The sequence below is a fragment of the Vulpes lagopus genome, chromosome 5 (assembly GCF_018345385.1).
Source record: "Vulpes lagopus strain Blue_001 chromosome 5, ASM1834538v1, whole genome shotgun sequence".
Lineage (NCBI taxonomy): Eukaryota > Metazoa > Chordata > Mammalia > Carnivora > Canidae > Vulpes > Vulpes lagopus.
Window position 1 is genome coordinate 94,096,626 of NC_054828.1, and position 7,032 is coordinate 94,103,657.

The following is a 7,032-nucleotide window of genomic DNA, read 5'->3' on the forward strand; positions in this document are numbered from 1 at the left end:
TGAAAGCCATTCAGAGATCTGTAAAACTGACAAGGTATAAGATGGAAGAGTGCCTCAATAAAGACTAAAGACAATGGACTGTTCTTGCCAACAGCATACAAGTATTCTTGCTCTGGTTATCAGAAAGCAGATTGTTACTATAGATTGTTCTTAATCCATAACAAAAGCTATAAATGTTTCACCTTGTAATTTCTTACCTAGTCAGAACCTATTATCTTTCTGTTTATAGCCATCATACTTGCTGTGAAGTAGTATCTCATGGTTTTTTGGTTTTGGTTTTGTTTTTTTAAGATTTTATTTATTTTATAAAAAAAAAAAAGATTTTATTTATTTATTCATGAGAGCCAGAGACATGGTCAGAGGGTGAAGCAGGCTCCCTGTAGGGAGCCTGATGGGGGACTAATCCCAGGACTTCATCCTGGAACTCCGGGATCATTCCCTGAGCCCAAGGCAGACACTCAACCACTGAGCCACCCAGACATCCCCTTTGCTCATTTTTTAAAATTAGGTAATATGTCTTTTTGTTACTGAGTTTTATTTTACTTTTTTAAAGATTTTATTTATTTATTCGTGAGAGAGAGAGAGAGAGAGAGGCAGAGAACACAGGTAGAGGGAGAAGCAGGCTCCATGCAGGGAGCCCGATGTGGGACTCGATCTCGGGTCTCCAGGATCACGGCCTGGGCTGAGGGCAGCACTAAACCACTGAGCCACCCAGGGATCCCCTGTTACTGAGTTTTAATAGTTACTTGCATACTCTGTACAACTTCCTTATCAGGTGGATGATTTGCAGGAACTTTCTCCCATTCCATATTGTCTTTTCACTTTAAAAAAAAAAAAAACTAGTTCAATGCAAGGCTTGAACTCAGGGTCTTGAAATCAAGAGTCGGACGCTTAACTGACTGAGCCACCCAGGCACCCCGTGTCTTTTCACTTTTTTCATATGTTTTGAAGTACAGAAGTTTTAATTTTGACGATGTCCTGTTTATTTTTTCTTTTGTTATGCTTTCAGTGTCATATCTAAGAAACCATTGGCTGATCGTGAGGATTTAAAACTATATTTTCTTCTAAGAATTTTATTCTTACCTTTAGATCTTTGATCCATGTTGCTTTAATTTTTGTATATGGAATGATGAGGTAGACCATTCTTTTGCATATGGATATCCAGCCATCACAGCATCATTTGTTGAAAAAGACTATTCTTTACCCAGTTAATTGCTTTGTCATTCTTGTTGAGAATTAGTTGGCTGTGAGGTGAGAGGGGTAGGGAGATGGAGCATTGTTGGTTAGAGGGTACAAAGTTTCATTATGCAAGATGAATAAGCTCTGTAGAGCTGATGTACAGTATGTTGACCATAGCTAACAATATTGTACCGCATATTTGAAATTTTTGGAGAGGATAGATCTTAAATCTTTTCAACACACACACAGAGTATGTAGAGGTGGTAGATATATTAGTTTGATGGTGGTAATCTTTTCACAGTGTATACATGTATCAAAACATCAATTTGTATTTTTATATGTCTAAGATACCTCAATAAAGCTATTAAAAAGGAAAAGTTGGTTGACCATAAATGTCTTTTCCTAGACTCTCAGTCTCTTTCATTGATCTATATTATCTATCTTTATGCCAGTACCATACTATCTTAATTACTATAAGCTTATAGTAAGCTTAGAAATTGACAAGCATAAGTCTTCCAGCTTTGGCTTTGTTTTGTTTTTTTTCAAGATTATTTTGGGTATTTTAGATCCCTTTAGTTTCTGTGAAAGAATTTTAGGATCAACTTGTCAAATTTCTGCAGAGAAGCCAACTGGAACTTTGATGGGGATGGGGATTGTTTTGAATCTGTAGAATACCTTGGAGAGCAATGGTATTGAATATGCCAATCCATAAACATGAGATTTTCTTCTGTTTATTTAGGTCATCTTCGATATTTTCAACAAAGTTTTGTAGTTATCAGAGGATAAGTTTTACACTTTATTCATTAAATATGTTCCTTTGTATTTTATTCTTTTTACAATTGTAAATGGATTTTTAAAATTTTACTTTTGGATTGCTCATTGCAAATATTTGGAAGAACAATGGATTTTTATATATAGATCTTATATAATGTTTTTGTTGTTTATTCTAATAGTTTTTTAAGGATTATTTTTTTTAAGATTTATTTTAAGAGAGAGAGAGAGAACAGGAGAGGCAGAGGGAGAGAGCTTTTAAGCAGATTCCCCACTGAGTGCAGACTCCACTGTGGGGCTCAGTCCCATGACCCATGAGATCATGCGTGACCTGAGCCAAAACCAAGAGTCGGATGCTGCACTGGCTGTGCCACTCTGGCATCCCTAGGATTTTCTACATGTAAGATCATGTCATCTACTAATAAAGGTAGTTTTACTTCTTCCTTTCCATCTAGTTGCTTTTCATTTCATTTTCTTGCCTAATTACTAGATCCTCTAGGAAAATAATGAATAGAAATGGAGAGAGTTGGGGTGCCTGACTCTTGGTTTTGGCTCAGGTCAGGGTCTCAGGGTGCTGGAATCCCACCCCACATCAGGCTCACAGGGAGTCTACTTGAGATTCTCTCTCACTTTCCCTCTGCCCCTCTTCCTGTGCACTTTCTCTCTCTCAAATAATTTGTAAAAACAGAAATAGCTAGAGTGGACTTTTTTTTTTAAAAGATTTTATTTATTTATTCATGAGAGCCACAGAGAGAGACGCAGAGACATAGACAGAGGGAGAATCAGGCTCCCTGCAGAGAGCCTGATGTGAGACTCAATCCCAGGATCCTGGGATCACAACCTGAGCTGAAAGCAGACACTCAACCACTGACCCACCCAGGTGCCGCTTGAGGGGAAAGCATCCAGTCTTTCACCAATAAGTATGATGTTAGCTATGGGTTTTTTGTACATGTACTTCATTAGGTGAACAAGTTCTGTTCATTTTTATATATATTTATCCCCACCTACCCCAGATCTACCTGGGGAGTCTTATGCATATAAGTGGGTAAATATTTTTTAAGATAGTGTAAATCTTCCTAAAAATGAATGTGAACAAATCTCTCGCATAGTGAATACTCTTTCATTTTCTCTCCTCACAAAAATGATCATATCCTATTAAACATTTGTTTAAGGGATCCCTGGGTGGCTCAGTGGTTTAGCCCCTGCCTTTGGCCCAGGGCGTGATCCTGGAGTCCCGGGATTGAGTCCCACATCGGGCTCCCTGCATGGAACCTGCTTCTTTCTCTGCCTGTGTCTCTGCCTCTCTCTCTCTCTCTCTCAGTGTCTCTCATGAATAAATAAATAAAATTAAAAAAAAATAAACATGTTTCGTGTTAAATATTTAATTCTTTATAATGAGATGACATACTAAATATATTTTCAATTGCATTTCCTTTTGTGCTACTAATGGAGAAAAAGAGAACTTGAGATGTACTAATGATGCAAACAAATTATGCACAGAGTATCACTAATTGGTCAGTTCTTCAGTAACCAATTTGAAAAGAATATATTGTAGTACTCCATTCAGGTTAGTATTTTATAAGAACTGAATGCTTAGGATCTTTCCTGCCCTAAGAATGGTGTGTGTGTGTGTGTGTTTTTAAAATATTTTATTTATTTATTTATTCATGAGAGACAGAGAGAGAGAGAGAGAGAGAGAGAGAGGCAAAGACAGAGGCACAGGGAGAAGTAGGCTCCATGCAGGGAGCCCTATATGGGACTCCATCCCGGGTTTCCAGGATCACGCCCTGGGCCAAAGGCAGGCGCCAGACTGCTGAGCCACCCAGGGATTCCCTGGTATGTGCTTTTGACAAATAAATGTATCTGGAGATTTAGCATATTGAACTAGTCGCCTACTCTGAGCACTTGTCTTTTTTGTATTATCATATACCATACTGATTCTTTATTTTTTTGTTAATTTTCTTTTAAAGTAATCTATACACCCATTGTAGGGCTTGAACTCAACATTCTGAGATCAAGAGTCACACATTCCACCGACTGAGCTTTGAGGCACCCTTTACCCTGTTAATTCTTTGTGTTGACATTGGCATTCCTACACATACAGAGATACAGAAAAAGTAAATTACAGTAAAATTAGAACTCGATGTGAAATGAGAGATGTTTCAAAATTAAATGAAGGGGGATGCCTGCCTAGCTCAGTCAGAAGAGCATGCAGCTCTTGATCTTGGGATTGTGAGTTTGAGCCCCACATTGGGTATAGAGACTACTTAAAAATCTTACCTCCCAAAAAAACATTCAAAATTAAATGGAGAGAGAAAAAGTTATTTGCTTTGTTTTTCTCTTAAGGCAATAATAGCTATATGGGTGAAAAAGACATTTTGGAGGGGTGTCACAGAGTCCAAAGGAGAGTAAGGATGTTGCACATGAAAACAGAGATACCTAAGCACTCCTTGACAGAGTGAGGTTGTTGGAGATTTCAGGCACACTTTTACATTATTGTACCATCTTTACATTTTTATATATTTAAAAAAAAATTTTTTTTTTCAGATTTGTACTATGGTGGAGAAGCTTTCTCTGTAGAGCAGCCACAGTCTTTTACTTGTCCCTATTGTGGAAAAATGGGCTATACGGAGACATCTCTTCAAGAACATGTTACTTCTGAACATGCAGAAACATCAACAGAAGTGGTAAGTGAAGCAGCCTTGTATTGAAAAGGACATGTTAAAGCACATTATTTCTATAAAAATAAAGCTAGGTCACTGTCATCTGTCTCCTCCTAAGTGTACCAATACTGTTGGCATAATAATTATTAAAATTATCTTTTAACAGCAAGTTTTATACATCCTAGGAGGCTGCATGAATGCAAGAAAACATGCTTCATTTGTTCACACTAGCCATTCTTACCCTATTGCTAGAAGCACAATGTAGAATCTTGACCAAATTCAGGAACCCTTAGCAAATGCACTGTGAACAGGTGAAAAGCACCCCAATCTGCAGCACAGGTCTTTTTAGAGTATTCTTCCTACCTGCTTAATTTCTCTTCTACAAGGAAACCTTCATAAGGAGATTTTTAAATCTTAAGTCATTAAGTGTAATCTGTTGTCACATCTCATTGTAACATATCACTTGGTTTTTATCAGGTCAAAGCTCTTGCTTCGTATGTCAAAGCTCTAAGGTCCCTAGAAGTTCCTCCTACTCTAATCTTTTCTAATGACTAAAAACCAAGGACCCAAAATAATGTGCAAAGAAAATTTTGCCTTGAAAGCTTTTTGGATATTTTACTTGACATTTGAGTCAGCATATATTCAACTTTTAAGAAATGATAAAGGGTACCCAAAAAAGTCCCATTTCCTCCCTTTACTATTGGCAATAGATAAAGTGAGATATGAGAGATGGAACTGTAGGTCTAGAATTTGGACAATTTTGGCACAGGCAATTGCATATTGCATCAACTAATCAGCGCCTAAATGTACTCAAAGCAAATCAGCTGAAACTCAAGAGAAATAGTGTGTCCAAAGACATATAGCTACTAAAGGGCAAGGCCAGGTGTTTGAACTCAGCCAGAGTCCCTCTGGGTTATAGAGTCCCTACTTACTGACTGCCCTATTTTATCTCTGCTACAGCTCTACAATTAACAGCTGTGAGAATACAGGTTCACTTCTATTCCCATTTACACTCCTTAGTTTGGTGCTTAAATTTGCTTAGAAGATATATAGTTCAGACATTTGGTAAATTTACATTATGTTGTCCTCAAGCCAAATTTTACTGTCTAACAGCTCAGAACTGCTTTCATCTTGCACCATCTTGCAGCCTCAGAATACCGTTGTCACATTTTACTACTGTTCTTAATTTGTTCTTATTTTGTAAAGGTGACTTTGCTTCCTTTTGGTACAGTGCCAGGTACCAGCATGAGGAATCTGGCCTTGATTGCATCTCTGTCCTGGTTGTTGTGGGAAATTTGGAATAATTTCTTCTTGACTTAATTTCTGTTAGGTTTGGGAACTTTATTTGCCTAGATACAATAGGGAAGGGTTTTTCTTACTGAACCAGGCATTCTTAAAATCATTACTAGGCAGTAGATCCCACCCAGACAGGACAGCTAGTGTTTTCCAAATCCCAAATTAGAGAAGCTAGCAGAAAGTTAAGTCCTTTCAATGAATAAAAAACTACTTTTTTAAAATAAGAATCAGTAGCTCTGCCTCAGCAGCTTTGCCTTTATCTTTTTCCTGAGAGTAAATACTCAAAATTTGTTTATACTCCTCTATACCTGATCCACAGTTTGAAAGTTAAATACTTGCCACCCACAAGTGGTTTCGTGATCTCTCTCTCAGAAGTTATGTTCAGTATGCGCCTTTATTGAGTTTCCAGGCTTTTGGTGTATAGCTCAGGACAATGGCCTTACTGTGTTTAGATTGATATTGGTGGAGCATTTTAAGGTTTGCTCCCTCCTCATGGGGCCTTAGTCTGCATGAACACTGCTTCTGCCCCTTATTTCCACCCATGCATTTCAAATGAAAAATGGCAAGCAAACAAGAATCTTTGATAGGAAGGTACAGAGTTTTTTTCTCTTCCTCAAATCATGTGAGTCATCTCCTCCATCCAGGGCTGGCAGTACATGTGGCTTACTGACTAGTGTCCGTTCTGAAAGAGTATGACACCCCAATTATTAAATATTTTAAGTAGCTCTCTGAATACATGTGGAGCATGTTATCAGCTCTAATAATGTTCCAGTTATATATAAATATCCAGGGGCTATTACTAGGTGTCCCCTCTCACCCTATCCCTCACCCCCAGCGTTTTGCCAAAGTCTTGGTTAGTCAAACATGGAAAAAATCTGAAGTTCAAGAGTAACTCATGTCATTTGGGGTGGGGGTGGGGGGACTGTATTCCATAACAACTAACCGTACCTCTTTTTCTATTCCTGTTTACATTTTCTGAGTGCTCAGTGTGCTATCTTGCTTTTGCCACTGTGTTTCCTGCATGTGTCCTCTAGGCCACCACTTTGTATCTTTGTAGAGGACTTAAGGATTTCACTCCTCTAACCAGCATCCATTTGGAACATTTAGGGGCAAGAGGCTATGT

The 7,032-nt window shown here is 38.0% G+C and overlaps 1 protein-coding gene across 1 annotated transcript in view; it reads left to right on the plus strand.

The window, feature by feature from the left end:
- Positions 1-4,563, plus strand: part of LOC121491849 (translation initiation factor IF-2-like) — a 56,653-nt gene extending 52,090 nt beyond the window's left edge. Inside the window, exon 5 of the mRNA XM_041756985.1 lies at positions 4,498-4,563. The gene's annotated coding sequence lies outside the window, so the exon portion shown is untranslated. The remainder of the gene's footprint in view (positions 1-4,497) is intronic.
- The last annotated feature ends 2,469 nt before the right edge of the window (positions 4,564-7,032 follow it).